The sequence below is a fragment of the Bubalus kerabau genome, chromosome 6 (genome assembly GCF_029407905.1).
Source record: "Bubalus kerabau isolate K-KA32 ecotype Philippines breed swamp buffalo chromosome 6, PCC_UOA_SB_1v2, whole genome shotgun sequence".
In the NCBI taxonomy this organism is placed as follows: Eukaryota; Metazoa; Chordata; class Mammalia; order Artiodactyla; family Bovidae; genus Bubalus; species Bubalus kerabau.
The window spans coordinates 8,624,351-8,650,334 of NC_073629.1; the positions used below are offsets into that span (position 1 = coordinate 8,624,351).

At 65.6% G+C, this 25,984-nt stretch overlaps 13 non-coding genes across 13 annotated transcripts; 5 read left to right on the forward strand and 8 right to left on the reverse strand.

Moving 5' to 3' along the window:
- The first annotated feature begins 619 nt into the window (after nucleotides 1-619).
- Nucleotides 620-690, forward strand: TRNAG-GCC (transfer RNA glycine (anticodon GCC)). Its single transcript has one exon. It is a non-coding gene; the product is annotated as a tRNA-Gly (tRNA).
- A 6,025-nt stretch (nucleotides 691-6,715) lies between these two features.
- On the reverse strand, nucleotides 6,716-6,787 carry TRNAE-CUC (transfer RNA glutamic acid (anticodon CUC)). The gene has a single exon. It is a non-coding gene; the product is annotated as a tRNA-Glu (tRNA).
- Nucleotides 6,788-7,091: 304 nt separating this feature from the next.
- On the reverse strand, nucleotides 7,092-7,163 carry TRNAG-UCC (transfer RNA glycine (anticodon UCC)). The gene has a single exon. It is a non-coding gene; the product is annotated as a tRNA-Gly (tRNA).
- A 759-nt stretch (nucleotides 7,164-7,922) lies between these two features.
- TRNAD-GUC (transfer RNA aspartic acid (anticodon GUC)) lies at nucleotides 7,923-7,994 on the reverse strand. The gene has a single exon. It is a non-coding gene; the product is annotated as a tRNA-Asp (tRNA).
- A 540-nt stretch (nucleotides 7,995-8,534) lies between these two features.
- TRNAL-CAG (transfer RNA leucine (anticodon CAG)) lies at nucleotides 8,535-8,617 on the forward strand. Its single transcript has one exon. It is a non-coding gene; the product is annotated as a tRNA-Leu (tRNA).
- Nucleotides 8,618-9,916: 1,299 nt separating this feature from the next.
- Nucleotides 9,917-9,987, forward strand: TRNAG-GCC (transfer RNA glycine (anticodon GCC)). Its single transcript has one exon. It is a non-coding gene; the product is annotated as a tRNA-Gly (tRNA).
- A 6,028-nt stretch (nucleotides 9,988-16,015) lies between these two features.
- Nucleotides 16,016-16,087, reverse strand: TRNAE-CUC (transfer RNA glutamic acid (anticodon CUC)). The gene has a single exon. It is a non-coding gene; the product is annotated as a tRNA-Glu (tRNA).
- A 304-nt stretch (nucleotides 16,088-16,391) lies between these two features.
- Nucleotides 16,392-16,463, reverse strand: TRNAG-UCC (transfer RNA glycine (anticodon UCC)). Its single transcript has one exon. It is a non-coding gene; the product is annotated as a tRNA-Gly (tRNA).
- Nucleotides 16,464-17,222: 759 nt separating this feature from the next.
- Nucleotides 17,223-17,294, reverse strand: TRNAD-GUC (transfer RNA aspartic acid (anticodon GUC)). The gene has a single exon. It is a non-coding gene; the product is annotated as a tRNA-Asp (tRNA).
- A 540-nt stretch (nucleotides 17,295-17,834) lies between these two features.
- TRNAL-CAG (transfer RNA leucine (anticodon CAG)) lies at nucleotides 17,835-17,917 on the forward strand. The gene has a single exon. It is a non-coding gene; the product is annotated as a tRNA-Leu (tRNA).
- A 1,299-nt stretch (nucleotides 17,918-19,216) lies between these two features.
- TRNAG-GCC (transfer RNA glycine (anticodon GCC)) lies at nucleotides 19,217-19,287 on the forward strand. The gene has a single exon. It is a non-coding gene; the product is annotated as a tRNA-Gly (tRNA).
- Nucleotides 19,288-25,315: 6,028 nt separating this feature from the next.
- TRNAE-CUC (transfer RNA glutamic acid (anticodon CUC)) lies at nucleotides 25,316-25,387 on the reverse strand. Its single transcript has one exon. It is a non-coding gene; the product is annotated as a tRNA-Glu (tRNA).
- Nucleotides 25,388-25,691: 304 nt separating this feature from the next.
- TRNAG-UCC (transfer RNA glycine (anticodon UCC)) lies at nucleotides 25,692-25,763 on the reverse strand. Its single transcript has one exon. It is a non-coding gene; the product is annotated as a tRNA-Gly (tRNA).
- Nucleotides 25,764-25,984: the final 221 nt, after the last annotated feature.

A 25,984-nucleotide genomic window follows, 5' to 3' on the forward strand; every position in this document is an offset into this window, starting at 1 on the left:
ACAGGCGCCCGGCCGGCGCCCCCGCGCCCGTTCCCGGGGGAAGCCGCTGCCCGGGCCGCAGCCAAGCCCGCCTGCGCGCGCTCCCTGCCTCAGCCGGCAGTCCCCGAGCCAGGAGCCGCTCTGCCAAAGGGCCCCTCCTCACCAGCACCACCACCCCGTCAGAGCCGGACCTCGGGAGCGCGGGCCGCCAGAGCGCTCGAGCCGGGCTCACACGCCTTGGGGTCGGGACCCGGCGGTCGCTGAGAGGAACGTCGGCGCGCGGCCGCAGCGACCACGCGGCGCCTGCGCCTGCACCTGACAGGGATGCCGGCGCCGGGCAGACGGCGTCGGCTCCCGGCCCCCTCGGGCGACACCGACAGGGTCGCGGCGGCCGTGGTCGGCGCAGAAGGCGCGGGACGGGCCGAGTGGGTCCCTCCGAGAGCGCCGCGCCCTGGGGCCCTGCACGTGCCCGGATCCTGGCTTTCAGGTCGCGCCCCCCCACCCCCAACCTCTATCTCCCGTCGTCTCCTGTTCCGATAGAGCAGATAGATGCCGACGGGCGACGGGCGAGCAGTGAGCAGTGCCGGGCGGGTGGCGGTCAGCGCCTCTGGGGCGGCGTCGGGCGGCTTGGGTCATCGGTGCATGGGTGGTTCAGTGGTAGAATTCTCGCCTGCCACGCGGGAGGCCCGGGTTCGATTCCCGGCCCATGCAGCCACAGCGTCCCCTTTTGGTCCCGCACTGCAGCCCCAGAGCCCAGCTAGGTCTGCCGGCTGAAAGGCGCTCCGGGCAGCGCTCCTGCAACCGCTGGCTGCTACCTGCCGCCCGCTGCCTCTCCCACGCAGACGCCCACCACCCCGCCCCACCCCACCCCACCCAGAAAAGGCCCTGCTGCCAAGCCTCCGTGGCCCCAAGCCCTGCGGGCTCAGCCGCCCGTGCGTCCAGGCACCTTTCTTGGGTTTGCTCGCTTCCTCACCCGGACCCAGCCGGGGGCTCAGGGATTGCCCTGGAAGGAATACCCCACGGCTGGCAGCCGCCCGCACCACCTCGTCACCTTTCACAACGTCCGTCTCCAAGCTCCCTGCCTCACTCTCCCCACACTCCGGAGAATCAATCACACTACGTTTGCACGGCCAGGAGCAAGGAAGTTGCCACATCTGGCAAGCATACATCCCTTTCGCCTGGAGGGTCCCTGGACCAGAGTCTTGCAGGAGGAGTTCCAAAGAAGTCCACCAGCTCCCCGTCCCTCGGCAGAAATAGGTCTCCAACAGGGACGGCCTCACCGTCTCCAACATCACCCCATCCCCCTGAAACCCTGTTGCGCGCCACACCTCAGCATCAGCCCTGCCGCAAGAGCACCACCACCTCAGCCTGCACCCTCACCGTCCCCCGACTTCCCCAAACGCACCCCATCATCCCACCCCCACCCCGCTCGGTGCCTCCCCCATCTGCACACCCCCCCTCCTCCCCACGCCCAGTTCCTCCCTGAGCCATTCCAAATCCCAGTCTTGTCCAGGAACCTGCCTTTGCATTTGTCGCACTGGCCTGCCTCCCCCCACCCCCCACCCCAGGCCAGGGCCTGCTCCTCTTTCTGCGGCTTCCAACACGAGTAGAACTGATTTACAGTCCTGGGTTAGTCTCAGGTGCTCGGCAAAGGGATTCAGTCCCCTGTTCTTTTCCAGGTGATTTTCCAGTGTAGGTTAAGGTGAGACACGAATACAGTTCTCATGCTACAGAGGAAAGCTCTGTTGCTCATCGGCTGTAAGCATAGTATTTCCTATCTCTTGATCCGACTCCAACTTCGTCCCTTCCCTGCCTTTCCCCTTGGGTAGCCCTATGCACCTTTTCTACGTCTCAAGGTCGGTTTCCCGTTGCACAGACATTCCTTTGTATTCGTTGTTCGAGTCCACAGAGCTTTGTCCCTCTCCACCCGACCCACTTCACTCAGTGGTCCCTTCTGTGGGTCCGTCCGGCCTTGTGGCCCATGGCGATGGCTGCTCCTTCTTGATGGCTGCGTCACATTCCACGGTATGTATTTGCCTCACCTTCTTGTGCCGGCCATGGGCCGACCGGCACATGAGCGTTTCCCATGTCTCGGCTACGGCACCGAGGGCTGCGATGACCCTGGGGGATGCCCGCCTCTCTTCCCATTGGGCGTGCTGTCTTTTCCCGATGAGTAGCCGGGATTGGGTCTGCTGGATCACAATGTAAGCTCTTCTTTTTCCTACTCTTGGACCGATCCTCGACTGACGGACTTCCCCGGAGTGGCAGTCGTTGTTCTGGAAGTGTAGAACAGCACGATCTACAGCCTGGTGCCCGTGTCCGCTGTACAGCGTTGTGATTCACTCCTGGGCATGTAGGATTAGGGTTTCAGATCGGTTTCCGTTACAGGTGATGACAGGATGTGGGATCTCATTCCCTGTAGCATCCCGTGTATCCTCGTTGCTCCTCTCCTTTCTACGCAGTACTGGTACGGTACATCCGTTGAGCCCGGCTCCTCATCCATCCCTCCGTGCGTGACTCTGCCCTTGGGAAGCCCGAGGCTGCTTTCCCGAGCCTGAGAGTCTGTCGCTGGTGGGCACAGGGTGAATATGTACAACACTTTAGATTCCCCCATCTGTGACCCTGTCTGTGTGACTTCCCTCACCAAGGGTAATATTCTGCAGCTCCAGCCGCTGTTGCTGCCAGTGACACTAACTTGACTCGTGTGGACGGCTCAGTGGCATCCCATTCTCTCCCTTTCTCTGGTATGGCACCTTCGTGGGTGAGCCGTTGGGGATGGGCACTAGGGTTTCCTCCACGTCTCGGCTACGGCAAACAGTGCTGCCATGACCGTGGGGTTGGCATGTGTCTTTCCGAATGAAGAGTTGCGGCTCTCACGGGTATGTACCCAGGGTGGGCTTGGGACAGCTCGCCTGTTTCCCGCTGACTTAGTTGCCTGTAGATTTCGTTTTCTTGTCAAAGCTTACTCGAATGTCGGAGTTGCGGTTGTTGCGGAAGTACAGTGGATTTCCAATATTGTGCTCGTTTCCGATGGACCGCAAAGTGATTCTGTTTCCCATGTACAGATTTTGGATTTCGTGTATGTTTTCAGATTCTTTTCCACTTGAGGGTATTCCAGGGTCCTGACGCTTATTCCCTGTGTTGAACTGGATCACCTGGGCGCTTCTCCCTCTATCCAGGGTCCTGCGTATCTGTTGGTCCCAGCTGCGCACTCATCGCTCCAGCGCTGCCTTTCCGCTGGCGTTACCCTAAGGTGGTGTTCTGCGTGAGTGGGTTTCTCCCCGGCAAATAGCGTCGTTTTGCATTCTTTCACACGTTCCACATGTCTTTGTCCCACGCGGTCTGACATTCTTCACCAAGTGTAAGAGTCTCTAGGTCCGTCATTGCTTGTGACAAATGGCAACACTTGGTTTATTTCCTTATGCCTGAGTGATGGTTCCATGCTACACCTGTGCCACCTCTTCTCGGGCCCGCCACGTGTGCATGGGCGCTGGGCCTTGCTCCGTGTCTTGGCGACGGCAAACAGTGCTGCCGTGTCCGTGGCGGTGTGCGGACCTCAGACCTCCCCGACGTTTGCCCTCTGCGGGTGTGTACCCTGGAGGGATGACTGTGCTCGGTCACATGGGAGCTCTCCTTGGTCCTCGTGAAATCTCAGCCACCCGAGCTCCCAACCACCACCCCCCATCCTACCCTGACCCCCCAGCCATGTCACACCCGAGACTGGACATTTGCTCCTGATGAGTGGTGACTTTGGTCTCTGGGGCGGTACGGCGGGCCCACCCACCCATCTCGGACCAGTTCTGGCCCCCATCTGGCACTCCGTTTCTGTCGTTCGCTTGCCTGTGTCCTCAGCCCACCGCTGAGCCTGAGCAGCCTGCGGCACCGCGCACCAGTGTGGCTCGCCCGTTCACCCGCCACCCCGCCCAAATGGAGTGCTCTCGCACCATCTTCCTCACGCCACAGCACCCTCACTGTCACGGCCTGCCCTCTGCCTTTCCCTCCAGACTCCAGGCTCGGCCCCTTGCCCCCACCCCCGCCGCCATCCCCCTGGAGCTCGGGCCCCCCCTCACACGTCCTGCCCTGGCCTGGCCTGCCCTGCCCTGACGTTCACCAGCTCGGGCCTCCCTCCGGCTCCACAGACCCACCCCGACCCCGCGCCCAGCCCTACCTCCCGCAGATCCGTCCCGGCCTCTCACCTGCGCCTGGCACGGCTTCGCCACCGCGCCCATGCTTCTGCAGAGGGCCTGCTCAAGTGGCCTGCCGATCTTTGGGCCAGGTTCCCGCGAGCCCCACACGCCCCTTCCCGCCGGCCCTCCAGGCAGACCCCACCCAAGCACCCCCGGGCCTGCCTGCCAGCCCCTCGGCTCGCTGCCGCCCCCTCTGCCTGTGATCGCGCTGCCCAGGTCCCTGATCCACGTGGGGCGCCCACCAGCCAGGGCCCCAAGCACCTTCGTCCCATACTCTCCCCCACGCACGCTGACGCCCACGACACGGCAGGGGCCTCAAGGAGACCTCCTTTAACAACCACAAGCACACGTCGGGACACGGGGCTCTTTTCCCAAAGGGGACTCGGCTTCGTGCCTTTCGCACCCAAATGTGCCGCCCTCTACGCACTTTGGTGACCTTCGTCGGCCGTCCACTTCACCTCCGAAGGACACAGTCCTTGAACAGGCGTGAAATGAAACCCTTTGGGGATAGACGAGCCCGAGATTGGCCCAGGGGGAGACTGTGGTGGGCGATTACCCTCGGGGAGAGTTCCTAGGGGAAGACGATGACAGGTAGGGGAGAGGGATAGAGTGGATCCTGGATAGACAGGTTAGAGAGAATGGGAAACTCTTAGATGTCATAACTAGGGGAGGGGTGCGTGGAACAGGGCGCTCTGTGTGTGTGTGTGTGTGTGTCTGTGTGTGTGTGTGCGTGCGCCCGAGTGCCCACCTTTGGTTACGAGTGGGGGAGGGAGGCCTGGGTAAACCTTGCCTCAGTCCGGTAGGCTTGAGAGCTGTGGTCAGGCAAGGGAAACACCCTGATGGTCGGGTTGTCCTCCCCGGCAGGCATCGCTGCCTCGAGCGCATCTGCCGCCTCCCGGCTGGTGGGCTAGCTTTTCCCAGCCGGGCCGGGCCGGCCCGGCCCGCCCCGCCCCGCCCGGATCTGCGAGCTCTCTCCCTTCCACTGCGCGGTGGTGGGATTCGCGGCACAGGTCCACATCCATCTTCACCCCTTGGCCTCGGGGAGAGCGAAGAAGAACTAAAGAGCCTCCTGAGGAAAGTGAAAGAGGAGAGTGAAAACGTTGGCTTCAAACTCAACATTCAGAAAACTAAGATCATGGCATCCCGTCCCATCACTTCATGGCAAATAGATGGGGAAACAACAGAAAGCGGGCGAGACTTCATTTGGGGGGGCTCCCCCAAAGCACTGCAGACGCCGGCCGCGGCCGTGAAATGAAAAGACGTTCGCCTCCTTGGGAGAAAAGCTATGACCAATCTTGACAGCATGTCCAAAAGCAGAGACGAGGGGTGTGACGAGGGTCCGTCTCGTGAAAGCTACGGCTTCTCCGGCGGTCACGAACAGATGTGAGAGGTGGAGTATAAAGAAGGCCGAGTGCCGAAGAATTGATGCTTTTGGACTGCGGTGTTGGAGAAGACTCTTGAGAGTCCCTTGGACTGCGAGGAGACCCAACCCGTCCATCCTAGAGGAAATCAGTCCTGGATATTCATTGGAAGGACTGAGGCTGAAGCTGAAACTCCGATCCTCTGGCCACCTGACCCGCAGGACTGACTCACGGGAAAAGACCCTGATGGAAGGCAGGAGGAGACGGGGACGACCCGACAGAAGATGAGAGGCTTGGGTGGCATCCCCGACTGGACGGACGTGGGTTTGAGCAAGCCGCGCGAGTCGGTGATGGACAGGGAAGCCTGGGGCTGCTGCAGTGCCCTGAGCGACCGAACTGATCCCGATGCCTCCCGGGCGCCGTGGTCCGCCTCCCAGAGCCCAGTCCAGACCAGAACCCTCTTGGAGACACCAGCGGCATACGGGAGTCACAGCCAGCCCGGGACCTGGCACGCAGTGGCCAAGCCGCCCAGAGAGGTGGCTGGCATGAGGGACATGGGAAGGCAGGCGTGTCCGTGGCCACTGGCCCCCTCTCCCAGAGGCAGATCCCCCTCGCTCACCTTGGGCTGCGGCCACCGCCCCTGCCGCTGCTGGCCCCCGTTGGTGGTTGGTGACCACCGCAGCCCGCGCCCCTACCCCCGCGCCTACCCCCACCCGCCCTATCCAACCCCACCTCCTCACCCCCACCCACAGCAGGAGAACCAGCACAAGCCCAGGAGCATCACGGCCGCCACCAGGGCCAGCAGCCGCAGCCCCTCAGGAGGGAGGGAGGCGGGGCATGGGAGGCCTCAGGCCGGTCGTGGTGAAAGCGGCGCGGCGCGAGGTCGCCACTGCGGCCAAAAAAGCTTTGCCCCGGGGGACGGCGGAGGTGGCCTGAATCGCGCTTGGGCTGGAGGTGCAGGGTCCCGGGGGGGCCTCTGGCGCAGTGCTGAGCTGCTAAGTCGCTTCAGTCCTGTCCGACTCTGTGCGACCCCATAGACTAGACGGCAGCCCACCAGGCTCCCCCGTCCCTGGGATTCTCCAGGCAAGAGGACTAGAGTGGGTTGCCATTGCGTAGGCTAAAAGGCTGGGCGGGTCGCCGGCGAGGACCTCGGCAGGTGGCAGGCCTCCGGAGAGGAAGAAGAAAGGCTTCCCTGACCGGGAATCGAACCCGGGCCGCGGCGGTGAGAGCGCCGAATCCTAACCACTAGACCACCAGGGAGCGTCGGGGCACGGCCCTCGCCTGCTCCGGCTGAACCCAGCGCCTCCATGCCACCCGCCCGCGCCCCCTTGCTGCCCACACCCCGCCTTTGCAAGTCCAGCCGCCCGCCGGCCCTGTCAGTCCGCCTGCCCTGGCGTGCCGTCTTGCTTTCCGCACCCTCAAAACACTGCGCGCGCCGCCGGCTTCTCGCACACACGCCAAAAGCCGCGGGGCCAGCGGGCTGGCTCCCCGCACCCAGCTCTCTCTCCCCCCCCCGAACGCCCCTGCCGGGAGGACGGTGCAGCTCAGCAAAAGGTCGGCCCGCTGCGTTGGCCGGGAATCGAACCCGGGTCAACTGCTTGGAAGGCAGCTATGCTCACCACTATACCACCAACGCTACACAGCCCGGGCGGCCTCCGGACGCCGGCCCCGGGCTCGCCCCAGCATACGCTCCCCGCCGCCGCCGCCGCCGCCGCCGCCTCCGCATCCCTGCCCCGACGCCCCGTCAGCCGGAGGCTCTGCGCCGCCGCCGGCGCCACCAGCAGCCGCGCGCCGCCCCATGCGCGCCAGCGCGACGCCGTTGCGTGGTCCACCGGCCCGACGGCCTTGCGGCCCTCCGGCCCTTCGCTCCCCGCCGCGGCCCGCGAACGCCTCCGCCCTCAGCCCCGGCGGGCAACGCGGGGCACGCAGCTTCCCGCACCCAGCTGGCCAAAAAAGCCCTTCTCCACCGGGCGCTGGGCGCCGCCACTTCCCACGACGACTTGGGGACACGGGACCCAGCTGCCTGCACGCGTCGCGGCGCTGTGCCGAGCCGCACGGCGGGGGCGTCGCGAGCCTAGGAGCCCACTGAGGCAGCCAGTGGGGGTGGGTGCGTGGGCGGCCGGGCGGCCGGGCGCGCCGCAAGCTCCGGCTCTGGTCGGGCAAGGCCGTGGGGTGGCCAAGGAGGCCCTCGCTCGGCCGTGGCGACCGTGCGCCCGGCGACCACAAAGGGCTCAGTCAGGCTGGAGGGCTGCACGGGGAGAGGGGGGTCGACGGTGGCTAGGCAGGGCACCGCGCCCTGGCGCCTCGCCCAAAGGCGGCGGGACGAGACCAAGGGCCCTTGGGGGCCTGGCGGCAGGACAGAGAGCGACCGCGGCCACCAAAAAGGGGGTGTGGCCTCCCCGTCGGGGAATCGAACCCCGGTCTCCCGCGTGACAGGCGGGGATACTCACCACTATACTAACGAGGACGGCGGCGACCGTCCTACCGCCCGGCCGCTCACCGGCTCTCGGGCTGCCTGCCGACGCGTCCCCCTGCCCAGCACGGGCCCCCGGCCACCGCGGGTCCCGACCCAACCGCGCACCCAACCAACCGCCTCGGTCACAGCGGCAGCCCGCCACCCCGACAGGGCCCCGGACCCCCGGGGCACTGGACACGCCCCAGTGCGCGCCGCCTCTTGCCTCCAACGCGGGCATTCCGCCGGCAGAAGGGGGCCCGAGAAGGAAAGCCAGGCTGCGAGGACACGGTGGGCGCGCGCCGGCCGGCGTCCGGCCAGGAGAGGCGCGGCTGGGGAGGGGCCGGCCCGCCCAGGGCCCGGCTGGGTCCGGGGCGCGACCTGCGGCCGCCGCGCGCCGACTCCGTCGACACCCACCCCGGACGGCCGCCTGCCTGCCTGCCTGCCTGCCTGGCTGCCTGCCGCGGCGCAGCGCGCGGCCCGCCAAGGGCACCGGGGCTGGCGCCGCGTCGGGTCCCAGCCAGGCGAGCGGCCACGCGCCCAGCCAGGCCCGCCGTCAGGATGGCCGAGCGGTCTAAGGCGCTGCGTTCAGGTCGCAGTCTCCCCTGGAGGCGTGGGTTCGAATCCCACTCCTGACAAGCCAGCCTTTTGGCCCGCCGGACAAACGCACCCGTCCTCCCCGCGCCACTGCCTTTCTCCACACACGCGCTGCCTCCCGCCGCCTGCACCCCCGCCCCAGGAACCTTCAGTCCTCCTCAGCGCATCCTTCCTCCCCAGCTGGCTGCAGCTGCAGCTGCAGCTGCTGGTTTTCCTGCCTCCCCGCTTCCCCCTCGCCCACCCTCGCCCACCCTCGCCCACCCTCCCACTTTCACTTCCACGGCCCCGCCCCGCCCCCGGCCGCGCCGAAGCACGCAGCCCCGCCGCGGGTGGCAAGCCCTCCTCGCGTCGCCGGCGCTCCGACTTCTGCCGGGAACGGCCAACTGGCTCTCGCAGCCTTGCTTCCACGTCCGCCCCCGGCCGCTCTCCCTCCGGCCGGCACCCTGTCCTCCGCAGCCGGCCCGCCGGCCCGCCTGCGCTCCCCAGCCACACCGAGGCGGCCGAGCCCCCGCCTTGCCCGCCAGGGGGGTGCTGCGTGCCCTCGACGCTTCTGCGCCTTGCGGCCTTGGCCGGGCCACACCTGCCTGCCGCCCGCCAGGGACACGTGCCTCCCAGCCTTCCTGCGGGCCAGCGAACACCGGTCTTCCTGGCACGAGTCCGTCCCGGGAAGGGTGCTCCTCTGGGGAGGGAGCGGAAGCCCTGCGTGCCCGTGCAGCCCACCCACAGGCGCCCGGCCGGCGCCCCCGCGCCCGTTCCCGGGGGAAGCCGCTGCCCGGGCCGCAGCCAAGCCCGCCTGCGCGCGCTCCCTGCCTCAGCCGGCAGTCCCCGAGCCAGGAGCCGCTCTGCCAAAGGGCCCCTCCTCACCAGCACCACCACCCCGTCAGAGCCGGACCTCGGGAGCGCGGGCCGCCAGAGCGCTCGAGCCGGGCTCACACGCCTTGGGGTCGGGACCCGGCGGTCGCTGAGAGGAACGTCGGCGCGCGGCCGCAGCGACCACGCGGCGCCTGCGCCTGCACCTGACAGGGATGCCGGCGCCGGGCAGACGGCGTCGGCTCCCGGCCCCCTCGGGCGACACCGACAGGGTCGCGGCGGCCGTGGTCGGCGCAGAAGGCGCGGGACGGGCCGAGTGGGTCCCTCCGAGAGCGCCGCGCCCTGGGGCCCTGCACGTGCCCGGATCCTGGCTTTCAGGTCGTGCCCCCCACCCCCAACCTCTATCTCCCGTCGTCTCCTGTTCCGATAGAGCAGATAGATGCCGACGGGCGACGGGCGAGCAGTGAGCAGTGCCGGGCGGGTGGCGGTCAGCGCCTCTGGGGCGGCGTCGGGCGGCTTGGGTCATCGGTGCATGGGTGGTTCAGTGGTAGAATTCTCGCCTGCCACGCGGGAGGCCCGGGTTCGATTCCCGGCCCATGCAGCCACAGCGTCCCCTTTTGGTCCCGCACTGCAGCCCCAGAGCCCAGCTAGGTCTGCCGGCTGAAAGGCGCTCCGGGCAGCGCTCCTGCAACCGCTGGCTGCTACCTGCCGCCCGCTGCCTCTCCCACGCAGACGCCCACCACCCCGCCCCACCCCACCCCACCCAGAAAAGGCCCTGCTGCCAAGCCTCCGTGGCCCCAAGCCCTGCGGGCTCAGCCGCCCGTGCGTCCAGGCACCTTTCTTGGGTTTGCTCGCTTCCTCACCCGGACCCAGCCGGGGGCTCAGGGATTGCCCTGGAAGGAATACCCCACGGCTGGCAGCCGCCCGCACCACCTCGTCACCTTTCACAACGTCCGTCTCCAAGCTCCCTGCCTCACTCTCCCCACACTCCGGAGAATCAATCACACTACGTTTGCACGGCCAGGAGCAAGGAAGTTGCCACATCTGGCAAGCATACATCCCTTTCGCCTGGAGGGTCCCTGGACCAGAGTCTTGCAGGAGGAGTTCCAAAGAAGTCCACCAGCTCCCCGTCCCTCGGCAGAAATAGGTCTCCAACAGGGACGGCCTCACCGTCTCCAACATCACCCCATCCCCCTGAAACCCTGTTGCGCGCCACACCTCAGCATCAGCCCTGCCGCAAGAGCACCACCACCTCAGCCTGCACCCTCACCGTCCCCCGACTTCCCCAAACGCACCCCATCATCCCACCCCCACCCCGCTCGGTGCCTCCCCCATCTGCACACCCCCCCCTCCTCCCCACGCCCAGTTCCTCCCTGAGCCATTCCAAATCCCAGTCTTGTCCAGGAACCTGCCTTTGCATTTGTCGCACTGGCCTGCCTCCCCCCACCCCCCACCCCAGGCCAGGGCCTGCTCCTCTTTCTGCGGCTTCCAACACGAGTAGAACTGATTTACAGTCCTGGGTTAGTCTCAGGTGCTCGGCAAAGGGATTCAGTCCCCTGTTCTTTTCCAGGTGATTTTCCAGTGTAGGTTAAGGTGAGACACGAATACAGTTCTCATGCTACAGAGGAAAGCTCTGTTGCTCATCGGCTGTAAGCATAGTATTTCCTATCTCTTGATCCGACTCCAACTTCGTCCCTTCCCTGCCTTTCCCCTTGGGTAGCCCTATGCACCTTTTCTACGTCTCAAGGTCGGTTTCCCGTTGCACAGACATTCCTTTGTATTCGTTGTTCGAGTCCACAGAGCTTTGTCCCTCTCCACCCGACCCACTTCACTCAGTGGTCCCTTCTGTGGGTCCGTCCGGCCTTGTGGCCCATGGCGATGGCTGCTCCTTCTTGATGGCTGCGTCACATTCCACGGTATGTATTTGCCTCACCTTCTTGTGCCGGCCACGGGCCGACCGGCACATGAGCGTTTCCCATGTCTCGGCTACGGCACCGAGGGCTGCGATGACCCTGGGGGATGCCCGCCTCTCTTCCCATTGGGCGTGCTGTCTTTTCCCGATGAGTAGCCGGGATTGGGTCTGCTGGATCACAATGTAAGCTCTTCTTTTTCCTACTCTTGGACCGATCCTCGACTGACGGACTTCCCCGGAGTGGCAGTCGTTGTTCTGGAAGTGTAGAACAGCACGATCTACAGCCTGGTGCCCGTGTCCGCTGTACAGCGTTGTGATTCACTCCTGGGCATGTAGGATTAGGGTTTCAGATCGGTTTCCGTTACAGGTGATGACAGGATGTGGGATCTCATTCCCTGTAGCATCCCGTGTATCCTCGTTGCTCCTCTCCTTTCTACGCAGTACTGGTACGGTACATCCGTTGAGGCCGGCTCCTCATCCATCCCTCCGTGCGTGACTCTGCCCTTGGGAAGCCCGAGGCTGCTTTCCCGAGCCTGAGAGTCTGTCGCTGGTGGGCACAGGGGTGAATATGTACAACACTTTAGATTCCCCCATCTGTGACCCTGTCTGTGTGACTTCCCTCACCAAGGGTAATATTCTGCAGCTCCAGCCGCTGTTGCTGCCAGTGACACTAACTTGACTCGTGTGGACGGCTCAGTGGCATCCCATTCTCTCCCTTTCTCTGGTATGGCACCTTCGTGGGTGAGCCGTTGGGGATGGGCACTAGGGTTTCCTCCACGTCTCGGCTACGGCAAACAGTGCTGCCATGACCGTGGGGTTGGCATGTGTCTTTCCGAATGAAGAGTTGCGGCTCTCACGGGTATGTACCCAGGGTGGGCTTGGGACAGCTCGCCTGTTTCCCGCTGACTTAGTTGCCTGTAGATTTCGTTTTCTTGTCAAAGCTTACTCGAATGTCGGAGTTGCGGTTGTTGCGGAAGTACAGTGGATTTCCAATATTGTGCTCGTTTCCGATGGACCGCAAAGTGATTCTGTTTCCCATGTACAGATTTTGGATTTCGTGTATGTTTTCAGATTCTTTTCCACTTGAGGGTATTCCAGGGTCCTGACGCTTATTCCCTGTGTTGAACTGGATCACCTGGGCGCTTCTCCCTCTATCCAGGGTCCTGCGTATCTGTTGGTCCCAGCTGCGCACTCATCGCTCCAGCGCTGCCTTTCCGCTGGCGTTACCCTAAGGTGGTGTTCTGCGTGAGTGGGTTTCTCCCCGGCAAATAGCGTCGTTTTGCATTCTTTCACACGTTCCACATGTCTTTGTCCCACGCGGTCTGACATTCTTCACCAAGTGTAAGAGTCTCTAGGTCCGTCATTGCTTGTGACAAATGGCAACACTTGGTTTATTTCCTTATGCCTGAGTGATGGTTCCATGCTACACCTGTGCCACCTCTTCTCGGGCCCGCCACGTGTGCATGGGCGCTGGGCCTTGCTCCGTGTCTTGGCGACGGCAAACAGTGCTGCCGTGTCCGTGGCGGTGTGCGGACCTCAGACCTCCCCGACGTTTGCCCTCTGCGGGTGTGTACCCTGGAGGGATGACTGTGCTCGGTCACATGGGAGCTCTCCTTGGTCCTCGTGAAATCTCAGCCACCCGAGCTCCCAACCACCACCCCCCATCCTACCCTGACCCCCCAGCCATGTCACACCCGAGACTGGACATTTGCTCCTGATGAGTGGTGACTTTGGTCTCTGGGGCGGTACGGCGGGCCCACCCACCCATCTCGGACCAGTTCTGGCCCCCATCTGGCACTCCGTTTCTGTCGTTCGCTTGCCTGTGTCCTCAGCCCACCGCTGAGCCTGAGCAGCCTGCGGCACCGCGCACCAGTGTGGCTCGCCCGTTCACCCGCCACCCCGCCCAAATGGAGTGCTCTCGCACCATCTTCCTCACGCCACAGCACCCTCACTGTCACGGCCTGCCCTCTGCCTTTCCCTCCAGACTCCAGGCTCGGCCCCTTGCCCCCACCCCCGCCGCCATCCCCCTGGAGCTCGGGCCCCCCCTCACACGTCCTGCCCTGGCCTGGCCTGCCCTGCCCTGACGTTCACCAGCTCGGGCCTCCCTCCGGCTCCACAGACCCACCCCGACCCCGCGCCCAGCCCTACCTCCCGCAGATCCGTCCCGGCCTCTCACCTGCGCCTGGCACGGCTTCGCCACCGCGCCCATGCTTCTGCAGAGGGCCTGCTCAAGTGGCCTGCCGATCTTTGGGCCAGGTTCCCGCGAGCCCCACACGCCCCTTCCCGCCGGCCCTCCAGGCAGACCCCACCCAAGCACCCCCGGGCCTGCCTGCCAGCCCCTCGGCTCGCTGCCGCCCCCTCTGCCTGTGATCGCGCTGCCCAGGTCCCTGATCCACGTGGGGCGCCCACCAGCCAGGGCCCCAAGCACCTTCGTCCCATACTCTCCCCCACGCACGCTGACGCCCACGACACGGCAGGGGCCTCAAGGAGACCTCCTTTAACAACCACAAGCACACGTCGGGACACGGGGGCTCTTTTCCCAAAGGGGACTCGGCTTCGTGCCTTTCGCACCCAAATGTGCCGCCCTCTACGCACTTTGGTGACCTTCGTCGGCCGTCCACTTCACCTCCGAAGGACACAGTCCTTGAACAGGCGTGAAATGAAACCCTTTGGGGATAGACGAGCCCGAGATTGGCCCAGGGGGAGACTGTGGTGGGCGATTACCCTCGGGGAGAGTTCCTAGGGGAAGACGATGACAGGTAGGGGAGAGGGATAGAGTGGATCCTGGATAGACAGGTTAGAGAGAATGGGAAACTCTTAGATGTCATAACTAGGGGAGGGGTGCGTGGAACAGGGCGCTCTGTGTGTGTGTGTGTGTGTGTCTGTGTGTGTGTGTGCGTGCGCCCGAGTGCCCACCTTTGGTTACGAGTGGGGGAGGGAGGCCTGGGTAAACCTTGCCTCAGTCCGGTAGGCTTGAGAGCTGTGGTCAGGCAAGGGAAACACCCTGATGGTCGGGTTGTCCTCCCCGGCAGGCATCGCTGCCTCGAGCGCATCTGCCGCCTCCCGGCTGGTGGGCTAGCTTTTCCCAGCCGGGCCGGGCCGGCCCGGCCCGCCCCGCCCCGCCCGGATCTGCGAGCTCTCTCCCTTCCACTGCGCGGTGGTGGGATTCGCGGCACAGGTCCACATCCATCTTCACCCCTTGGCCTCGGGGAGAGCGAAGAAGAACTAAAGAGCCTCTTGAGGAAAGTGAAAGAGGAGAGTGAAAACGTTGGCTTCAAACTCAACATTCAGAAAACTAAGATCATGGCATCCCGTCCCATCACTTCATGGCAAATAGATGGGGAAACAACAGAAAGCGGGCGAGACTTCATTTGGGGGGGCTCCCCCAAAGCACTGCAGACGCCGGCCGCGGCCGTGAAATGAAAAGACGTTCGCCTCCTTGGGAGAAAAGCTATGACCAATCTTGACAGCATGTCCAAAAGCAGAGACGAGGGGTGTGACGAGGGTCCGTCTCGTGAAAGCTACGGCTTCTCCGGCGGTCACGAACAGATGTGAGAGGTGGAGTATAAAGAAGGCCGAGTGCCGAAGAATTGATGCTTTTGGACTGCGGTGTTGGAGAAGACTCTTGAGAGTCCCTTGGACTGCGAGGAGACCCAACCCGTCCATCCTAGAGGAAATCAGTCCTGGATATTCATTGGAAGGACTGAGGCTGAAGCTGAAACTCCGATCCTCTGGCCACCTGACCCGCAGGACTGACTCACGGGAAAAGACCCTGATGGAAGGCAGGAGGAGACGGGGACGACCCGACAGAAGATGAGAGGCTTGGGTGGCATCCCCGACTGGACGGACGTGGGTTTGAGCAAGCCGCGCGAGTCGGTGATGGACAGGGAAGCCTGGGGCTGCTGCAGTGCCCTGAGCGACCGAACTGATCCCGATGCCTCCCGGGCGCCGTGGTCCGCCTCCCAGAGCCCAGTCCAGACCAGAACCCTCTTGGAGACACCAGCGGCATACGGGAGTCACAGCCAGCCCGGGACCTGGCACGCAGTGGCCAAGCCGCCCAGAGAGGTGGCTGGCATGAGGGACATGGGAAGGCAGGCGTGTCCGTGGCCACTGGCCCCCTCTCCCAGAGGCAGATCCCCCTCGCTCACCTTGGGCTGCGGCCACCGCCCCTGCCGCTGCTGGCCCCCGTTGGTGGTTGGTGACCACCGCAGCCCGCGCCCCTACCCCCGCGCCTACCCCCACCCGCCCTATCCAACCCCACCTCCTCACCCCCACCCACAGCAGGAGAACCAGCACAAGCCCAGGAGCATCACGGCCGCCACCAGGGCCAGCAGCCGCAGCCCCTCAGGAGGGAGGGAGGCGGGGCATGGGAGGCCTCAGGCCGGTCGTGGTGAAAGCGGCGCGGCGCGAGGTCGCCACTGCGGCCAAAAAAGCTTTGCCCCGGGGGACGGCGGAGGTGGCCTGAATCGCGCTTGGGCTGGAGGTGCAGGGTCCCGGGGGGGCCTCTGGCGCAGTGCTGAGCTGCTAAGTCGCTTCAGTCCTGTCCGACTCTGTGCGACCCCATAGACTAGACGGCAGCCCACCAGGCTCCCCCGTCCCTGGGATTCTCCAGGCAAGAGGACTAGAGTGGGTTGCCATTGCGTAGGCTAAAAGGCTGGGCGGGTCGCCGGCGAGGACCTCGGCAGGTGGCAGGCCTCCGGAGAGGAAGAAGAAAGGCTTCCCTGACCGGGAATCGAACCCGGGCCGCGGCGGTGAGAGCGCCGAATCCTAACCACTAGACCACCAGGGAGCGTCGGGGCACGGCCCTCGCCTGCTCCGGCTGAACCCAGCGCCTCCATGCCACCCGCCCGCGCCCCCTTGCTGCCCACACCCCGCCTTTGCAAGTCCAGCCGCCCGCCGGCCCTGTCAGTCCGCCTGCCCTGGCGTGCCGTCTTGCTTTCCGCACCCTCAAAACACTGCGCGCGCCGCCGGCTTCTCGCACACACGCCAAAAGCCGCGGGGCCAGCGGGCTGGCTCCCCGCACCCAGCTCTCTCTCCCCCCCCCGAACGCCCCTGCCGGGAGGACGGTGCAGCTCAGCAAAAGGTCGGCCCGCTGCGTTGGCCGGGAATCGAACCCGGGTCAACTGCTTGGAAGGCAGCTATGCTCACCACTATACCACCAACGCTACACAGCCCGGGCGGCCTCCGGACGCCGGCCCCGGGCTCGCCCCAGCATACGCTCCCCGCCGCCGCCGCCGCCGCCGCCGCCTCCGCATCCCTGCCCCGACGCCCCGTCAGCCGGAGGCTCTGCGCCGCCGCCGGCGCCACCAGCAGCCGCGCGCCGCCCCATGCGCGCCAGCGCGACGCCGTTGCGTGGTCCACCGGCCCGACGGCCTTGCGGCCCTCCGGCCCTTCGCTCCCCGCCGCGGCCCGCGAACGCCTCCGCCCTCAGCCCCGGCGGGCAACGCGGGGCACGCAGCTTCCCGCACCCAGCTGGCCAAAAAAGCCCTTCTCCACCGGGCGCTGGGCGCCGCCACTTCCCACGACGACTTGGGGACACGGGACCCAGCTGCCTGCACGCGTCGCGGCGCTGTGCCGAGCCGCACGGCGGGGGCGTCGCGAGCCTAGGAGCCCACTGAGGCAGCCAGTGGGGGTGGGTGCGTGGGCGGCCGGGCGGCCGGGCGCGCCGCAAGCTCCGGCTCTGGTCGGGCAAGGCCGTGGGGTGGCCAAGGAGGCCCTCGCTCGGCCGTGGCGACCGTGCGCCCGGCGACCACAAAGGGCTCAGTCAGGCTGGAGGGCTGCACGGGGAGAGGGGGGTCGACGGTGGCTAGGCAGGGCACCGCGCCCTGGCGCCTCGCCCAAAGGCGGCGGGACGAGACCAAGGGCCCTTGGGGGCCTGGCGGCAGGACAGAGAGCGACCGCGGCCACCAAAAAGGAGGTGTGGCCTCCCCGTCGGGGAATCGAACCCCGGTCTCCCGCGTGACAGGCGGGGATACTCACCACTATACTAACGAGGACGGCGGCGACCGTCCTACCGCCCGGCCGCTCACCGGCTCTCGGGCTGCCTGCCGACGCGTCCCCCTGCCCAGCACGGGCCCCCGGCCACCGCGGGTCCCGACCCAACCGCGCACCCAACCAACCGCCTCGGTCACAGCGGCAGCCCGCCACCCCGACAGGGCCCCGGACCCCCGGGGCACTGGACACGCCCCAGTGCGCGCCGCCTCTTGCCTCCAACGCGGGCATTCCGCCGGCAGAAGGGGGCCCGAGAAGGAAAGCCAGGCTGCGAGGACACGGTGGGCGCGCGCCGGCCGGCGTCCGGCCAGGAGAGGCGCGGCTGGGGAGGGGCCGGCCCGCCCAGGGCCCGGCTGGGTCCGGGGCGCGACCTGCGGCCGCCGCGCGCCGACTCCGTCGACACCCACCCCGGACGGCCGCCTGCCTGCCTGCCTGCCTGCCTGGCTGCCTGCCGCGGCGCAGCGCGCGGCCCGCCAAGGGCACCGGGGCTGGCGCCGCGTCGGGTCCCAGCCAGGCGAGCGGCCACGCGCCCAGCCAGGCCCGCCGTCAGGATGGCCGAGCGGTCTAAGGCGCTGCGTTCAGGTCGCAGTCTCCCCTGGAGGCGTGGGTTCGAATCCCACTCCTGACAAGCCAGCCTTTTGGCCCGCCGGACAAACGCACCCGTCCTCCCCGCGCCACTGCCTTTCTCCACACACGCGCTGCCTCCCGCCGCCTGCACCCCCGCCCCAGGAACCTTCAGTCCTCCTCAGCGCATCCTTCCTCCCCAGCTGGCTGCAGCTGCAGCTGCAGCTGCTGGTTTTCCTGCCTCCCCGCTTCCCCCTCGCCCACCCTCGCCCACCCTCGCCCACCCTCCCACTTTCACTCCCACGGCCCCGCCCCGCCCCCGGCCGCGCCGAAGCACGCAGCCCCGCCGCGGGTGGCAAGCCCTCCTCGCGTCGCCGGCGCTCCGACTTCTGCCGGGAACGGCCAACTGGCTCTCGCAGCCTTGCTTCCACGTCCGCCCCCGGCCGCTCTCCCTCCGGCCGGCACCCTGTCCTCCGCAGCCGGCCCGCCGGCCCGCCTGCGCTCCCCAGCCACACCGAGGCGGCCGAGCCCCCGCCTTGCCCGCCAGGGGGGTGCTGCGTGCCCTCGACGCTTCTGCGCCTTGCGGCCTTGGCCGGGCCACACCTGCCTGCCGCCCGCCAGGGACACGTGCCTCCCAGCCTTCCTGCGGGCCAGCGAACACCGGTCTTCCTGGCACGAGTCCGTCCCGGGAAGGGTGCTCCTCTGGGGAGGGAGCGGAAGCCCTGCGTGCCCGTGCAGCCCACCCACAGGCGCCCGGCCGGCGCCCCCGCGCCCGTTCCCGGGGGAAGCCGCTGCCCGGGCCGCAGCCAAGCCCGCCTGCGCGCGCTCCCTGCCTCAGCCGGCAGTCCCCGAGCCAGGAGCCGCTCTGCCAAAGGGCCCCTCCTCACCAGCACCACCACCCCGTCAGAGCCGGACCTCGGGAGCGCGGGCCGCCAGAGCGCTCGAGCCGGGCTCACACGCCTTGGGGTCGGGACCCGGCGGTCGCTGAGAGGAACGTCGGCGCGCGGCCGCAGCGACCACGCGGCGCCTGCGCCTGCACCTGACAGGGATGCCGGCGCCGGGCAGACGGCGTCGGCTCCCGGCCCCCTCGGGCGACACCGACAGGGTCGCGGCGGCCGTGGTCGGCGCAGAAGGCGCGGGACGGGCCGAGTGGGTCCCTCCGAGAGCGCCGCGCCCTGGGGCCCTGCACGTGCCCGGATCCTGGCTTTCAGGTCGCGCCCCCCACCCCCAACCTCTATCTCCCGTCGTCTCCTGTTCCGATAGAGCAGATAGATGCCGACGGGCGACGGGCGAGCAGTGAGCAGTGCCGGGCGGGTGGCGGTCAGCGCCTCTGGGGCGGCGTCGGGCGGCTTGGGTCATCGGTGCATGGGTGGTTCAGTGGTAGAATTCTCGCCTGCCACGCGGGAGGCCCGGGTTCGATTCCCGGCCCATGCAGCCACAGCGTCCCCTTTTGGTCCCGCACTGCAGCCCCAGAGCCCAGCTAGGTCTGCCGGCTGAAAGGCGCTCCGGGCAGCGCTCCTGCAACCGCTGGCTGCTACCTGCCGCCCGCTGCCTCTCCCACGCAGACGCCCACCACCCCGCCCCACCCCACCCCACCCAGAAAAGGCCCTGCTGCCAAGCCTCCGTGGCCCCAAGCCCTGCGGGCTCAGCCGCCCGTGCGTCCAGGCACCTTTCTTGGGTTTGCTCGCTTCCTCACCCGGACCCAGCCGGGGGCTCAGGGATTGCCCTGGAAGGAATACCCCACGGCTGGCAGCCGCCCGCACCACCTCGTCACCTTTCACAACGTCCGTCTCCAAGCTCCCTGCCTCACTCTCCCCACACTCCGGAGAATCAATCACACTACGTTTGCACGGCCAGGAGCAAGGAAGTTGCCACATCTGGCAAGCATACATCCCTTTCGCCTGGAGGGTCCCTGGACCAGAGTCTTGCAGGAGGAGTTCCAAAGAAGTCCACCAGCTCCCCGTCCCTCGGCAGAAATAGGTCTCCAACAGGGACGGCCTCACCGTCTCCAACATCACCCCATCCCCCTGAAACCCTGTTGCGCGCCACACCTCAGCATCAGCCCTGCCGCAAGAGCACCACCACCTCAGCCTGCACCCTCACCGTCCCCCGACTTCCCCAAACGCACCCCATCATCCCACCCCCACCCCGCTCGGTGCCTCCCCCATCTGCACACCCCCCCCTCCTCCCCACGCCCAGTTCCTCCCTGAGCCATTCCAAATCCCAGTCTTGTCCAGGAACCTGCCTTTGCATTTGTCGCACTGGCCTGCCTCCCCCCACCCCCCACCCCAGGCCAGGGCCTGCTCCTCTTTCTGCGGCTTCCAACACGAGTAGAACTGATTTACAGTCCTGGGTTAGTCTCAGGTGCTCGGCAAAGGGATTCAGTCCCCTGTTCTTTTCCAGGTGATTTTCCAGTGTAGGTTAAGGTGAGACACGAATACAGTTCTCATGCTACAGAGGAAAGCTCTGTTGCTCATCGGCTGTAAGCATAGTATTTCCTATCTCTTGATCCGACTCCAACTTCGTCCCTTCCCTGCCTTTCCCCTTGGGTAGCCCTATGCACCTTTTCTACGTCTCAAGGTCGGTTTCCCGTTGCACAGACATTCCTTTGTATTCGTTGTTCGAGTCCACAGAGCTTTGTCCCTCTCCACCCGACCCACTTCACTCAGTGGTCCCTTCTGTGGGTCCGTCCGGCCTTGTGGCCCATGGCGATGGCTGCTCCTTCTTGATGGCTGCGTCACATTCCACGGTATGTATTTGCCTCACCTTCTTGTGCCGGCCACGGGCCGACCGGCACATGAGCGTTTCCCATGTCTCGGCTACGGCACCGAGGGCTGCGATGACCCTGGGGGATGCCCGCCTCTCTTCCCATTGGGCGTGCTGTCTTTTCCCGATGAGTAGCCGGGATTGGGTCTGCTGGATCACAATGTAAGCTCTTCTTTTTCCTACTCTTGGACCGATCCTCGACTGACGGACTTCCCCGGAGTGGCAGTCGTTGTTCTGGAAGTGTAGAACAGCACGATCTACAGCCTGGTGCCCGTGTCCGCTGTACAGCGTTGTGATTCACTCCTGGGCATGTAGGATTAGGGTTTCAGATCGGTTTCCATTACAGGTGATGACAGGATGTGGGATCTCATTCCCTGTAGCATCCCGTGTATCCTCGTTGCTCCTCTCCTTTCTACGCAGTACTGGTACGGTACATCCGTTGAGCCCGGCTCCTCATCCATCCCTCCGTGCGTGACTCTGCCCTTGGGAAGCCCGAGGCTGCTTTCCCGAGCCTGAGAGTCTGTCGCTGGTGGGCACAGGGGTGAATATGTACAACACTTTAGATTCCCCCATCTGTGACCCTGTCTGTGTGACTTCCCTCACCAAGGGTAATATTCTGCAGCTCCAGCCGCTGTTGCTGCCAGTGACACTAACTTGACTCGTGTGGACGGCTCAGTGGCATCCCATTCTCTCCCTTTCTCTGGTATGGCACCTTCGTGGGTGAGCCGTTGGGGATGGGCACTAGGGTTTCCTCCACGTCTCGGCTACGGCAAACAGTGCTGCCATGACCGTGGGGTTGGCATGTGTCTTTCCGAATGAAGAGTTGCGGCTCTCACGGGTATGTACCCAGGGTGGGCTTGGGACAGCTCGCCTGTTTCCCGCTGACTTAGTTGCCTGTAGATTTCGTTTTCTTGTCAAAGCTTACTCGAATGTCGGAGTTGCGGTTGTTGCGGAAGTACAGTGGATTTCCAATATTGTGCTCGTTTCCGATGGACCGCAAAGTGATTCTGTTTCCCATGTACAGATTTTGGATTTCGTGTATGTTTTCAGATTCTTTTCCACTTGAGGGTATTCCAGGGTCCTGACGCTTATTCCCTGTGTTGAACTGGATCACCTGGGCGCTTCTCCCTCTATCCAGGGTCCTGCGTATCTGTTGGTCCCAGCTGCGCACTCATCGCTCCAGCGCTGCCTTTCCGCTGGCGTTACCCTAAGGTGGTGTTCTGCGTGAGTGGGTTTCTCCCCGGCAAATAGCGTCGTTTTGCATTCTTTCACACGTTCCACATGTCTTTGTCCCACGCGGTCTGACATTCTTCACCAAGTGTAAGAGTCTCTAGGTCCGTCATTGCTTGTGACAAATGGCAACACTTGGTTTATTTCCTTATGCCTGAGTGATGGTTCCATGCTACACCTGTGCCACCTCTTCTCGGGCCCGCCACGTGTGCATGGGCGCTGGGCCTTGCTCCGTGTCTTGGCGACGGCAAACAGTGCTGCCGTGTCCGTGGCGGTGTGCGGACCTCAGACCTCCCCGACGTTTGCCCTCTGCGGGTGTGTACCCTGGAGGGATGACTGTGCTCGGTCACATGGGAGCTCTCCTTGGTCCTCGTGAAATCTCAGCCACCCGAGCTCCCAACCACCACCCCCCATCCTACCCTGACCCCCCAGCCATGTCACACCCGAGACTGGACATTTGCTCCTGATGAGTGGTGACTTTGGTCTCTGGGGCGGTACGGCGGGCCCACCCACCCATCTCGGACCAGTTCTGGCCCCCATCTGGCACTCCGTTTCTGTCGTTCGCTTGCCTGTGTCCTCAGCCCACCGCTGAGCCTGAGCAGCCTGCGGCACCGCGCACCAGTGTGGCTCGCCCGTTCACCCGCCACCCCGCCCAAATGGAGTGCTCTCGCACCATCTTCCTCACGCCACAGCACCCTCACTGTCACGGCCTGCCCTCTGCCTTTCCCTCCAGACTCCAGGCTCGGCCCCTTGCCCCCACCCCCGCCGCCATCCCCCTGGAGCTCGGGCCCCCCCTCACACGTCCTGCCCTGGCCTGGCCTGCCCTGCCCTGACGTTCACCAGCTCGGGCCTCCCTCCGGCTCCACAGACCCACCCCGACCCCGCGCCCAGCCCTACCTCCCGCAGATCCGTCCCGGCCTCTCACCTGCGCCTGGCACGGCTTCGCCACCGCGCCCATGCTTCTGCAGAGGGCCTGCTCAAGTGGCCTGCCGATCTTTGGGCCAGGTTCCCGCGAGCCCCACACGCCCCTTCCCGCCGGCCCTCCAGGCAGACCCCACCCAAGCACCCCCGGGCCTGCCTGCCAGCCCCTCGGCTCGCTGCCGCCCCCTCTGCCTGTGATCGCGCTGCCCAGGTCCCTGATCCACGTGGGGCGCCCACCAGCCAGGGCCCCAAGCACCTTCGTCCCATACTCTCCCCCACGCACGCTGACGCCCACGACACGGCAGGGGCCTCAAGGAGACCTCCTTTAACAACCACAAGCACACGTCGGGACACGGGGGCTCTTTTCCCAAAGGGGACTCGGCTTCGTGCCTTTCGCACCCAAATGTGCCGCCCTCTACGCACTTTGGTGACCTTCGTCGGCCGTCCACTTCACCTCCGAAGGACACAGTCCTTGAACAGGCGTGAAATGAAACCCTTTGGGGATAGACGAGCCCGAGATTGGCCCAGGGGGAGACTGTGGTGGGCGATTACCCTCGGGGAGAGTTCCTAGGGGAAGACGATGACAGGTAGGGGAGAGGGATAGAGTGGATCCTGGATAGACAGGTTAGAGAGAATGGGAAACTCTTAGATGTCATAACTAGGGGAGGGGTGCGTGGAACAGGGCGCTCTGTGTGTGTGTGTGTGTGTGTCTGTGTGTGTGTGTGCGTGCGCCCGAGTGCCCACCTTTGGTTACGAGTGGGGGAGGGAGGCCTGGGTAAACCTTGCCTCAGTCCGGTAGGCTTGAGAGCTGTGGTCAGGCAAGGGAAACACCCTGATGGTCGGGTTGTCCTCCCCGGCAGGCATCGCTGCCTCGAGCGCATCTGCCGCCTCCCGGCTGGTGGGCTAGCTTTTCCCAGCCGGGCCGGGCCGGCCCGGCCCGCCCCGCCCCGCCCGGATCTGCGAGCTCTCTCCCTTCCACTGCGCGGTGGTGGGATTCGCGGCACAGGTCCACATCCATCTTCACCCCTTGGCCTCGGGGAGAGCGAAGAAGAACTAAAGAGCCTCTTGAGGAAAGTGAAAGAGGAGAGTGAAAACGTTGGCTTCAAACTCAACATTCAGAAAACTAAGATCATGGCATCCCGTCCCATCACTTCATGGCAAATAGATGGGGAAACAACAGAAAGCGGGCGAGACTTCATTTGGGGGGGCTCCCCCAAAGCACTGCAGACGCCGGCCGCGGCCGTGAAATGAAAAGACGTTCGCCTCCTTGGGAGAAAAGCTATGACCAATCTTGACAGCATGTCCAAAAGCAGAGACGAGGGGTGTGACGAGGGTCCGTCTCGTGAAAGCTACGGCTTCTCCGGCGGTCACGAACAGATGTGAGAGGTGGAGTATAAAGAAGGCCGAGTGCCGAAGAATTGATGCTTTTGGACTGCGGTGTTGGAGAAGACTCTTGAGAGTCCCTTGGACTGCGAGGAGACCCAACCCGTCCATCCTAGAGGAAATCAGTCCTGGATATTCATTGGAAGGACTGAGGCTGAAGCTGAAACTCCGATCCTCTGGCCACCTGACCCGCAGGACTGACTCACGGGAAAAGACCCTGATGGAAGGCAGGAGGAGACGGGGACGACCCGACAGAAGATGAGAGGCTTGGGTGGCATCCCCGACTGGACGGACGTGGGTTTGAGCAAGCCGCGCGAGTCGGTGATGGACAGGGAAGCCTGGGGCTGCTGCAGTGCCCTGAGCGACCGAACTGATCCCGATGCCTCCCGGGCGCCGTGGTCCGCCTCCCAGAGCCCAGTCCAGACCAGAACCCTCTTGGAGACACCAGCGGCATACGGGAGTCACAGCCAGCCCGGGACCTGGCACGCAGTGGCCAAGCCGCCCAGAGAGGTGGCTGGCATGAGGGACATGGGAAGGCAGGCGTGTCCGTGGCCACTGGCCCCCTCTCCCAGAGGCAGATCCCCCTCGCTCACCTTGGGCTGCGGCCACCGCCCCTGCCGCTGCTGGCCCCCGTTGGTGGTTGGTGACCACCGCAGCCCGCGCCCCTACCCCCGCGCCTACCCCCACCCGCCCTATCCAACCCCACCTCCTCACCCCCACCCACAGCAGGAGAACCAGCACAAGCCCAGGAGCATCACGGCCGCCACCAGGGCCAGCAGCCGCAGCCCCTCAGGAGGGAGGGAGGCGGGGCATGGGAGGCCTCAGGCCGGTCGTGGTGAAAGCGGCGCGGCGCGAGGTCGCCACTGCGGCCAAAAAAGCTTTGCCCCGGGGGACGGCGGAGGTGGCCTGAATCGCGCTTGGGCTGGAGGTGCAGGGTCCCGGGGGGGCCTCTGGCGCAGTGCTGAGCTGCTAAGTCGCTTCAGTCCTGTCCGACTCTGTGCGACCCCATAGACTAGACGGCAGCCCACCAGGCTCCCCCGTCCCTGGGATTCTCCAGGCAAGAGGACTAGAGTGGGTTGCCATTGCGTAGGCTAAAAGGCTGGGCGGGTCGCCGGCGAGGACCTCGGCAGGTGGCAGGCCTCCGGAGAGGAAGAAGAAAGGCTTCCCTGACCGGGAATCGAACCCGGGCCGCGGCGGTGAGAGCGCCGAATCCTAACCACTAGACCACCAGGGAGCGTCGGGGCACGGCCCTCGCCTGCTCCGGCTGAACCCAGCGCCTCCATGCCACCCGCCCGCGCCCCCTTGCTGCCCACACCCCGCCTTTGCAAGTCCAGCCGCCCGCCGGCCCTGTCAGTCCGCCTGCCCTGGCGTGCCGTCTTGCTTTCCGCACCCTCAAAACACTGCGCGCGCCGCCGGCTTCTCGCACACACGCCAAAAGCCGCGGGGCCAGCGGGCTGGCTCCCCGCACCCAGCTCTCTCTCCCCCCCCCGAACGCCCCTGCCGGGAGGACGGTGCAGCTCAGCAAAAGGTCGGCCCGCTGCGTTGGCCGGGAATCGAACCCGGGTCAACTGCTTGGAAGGCAGCTATGCTCACCACTATACCACCAACGCTACACAGCCCGGGCGGCCTCCGGACGCCGGCCCCGGGCTCGCCCCAGCATACGCTCCCCGCCGCCGCCGCCGCCGCCGCCGCCTCCGCATCCCTGCCCCGACGCCCCGTCAGCCGGAGGCTCTGCGCCGCCGCCGGCGCCACCAGCAGCCGCGCGCCGCCCCATGCGCGCCAGCGCGACGCCGTTGCGTGGTCCACCGGCCCGACGGCCTTGCGGCCCTCC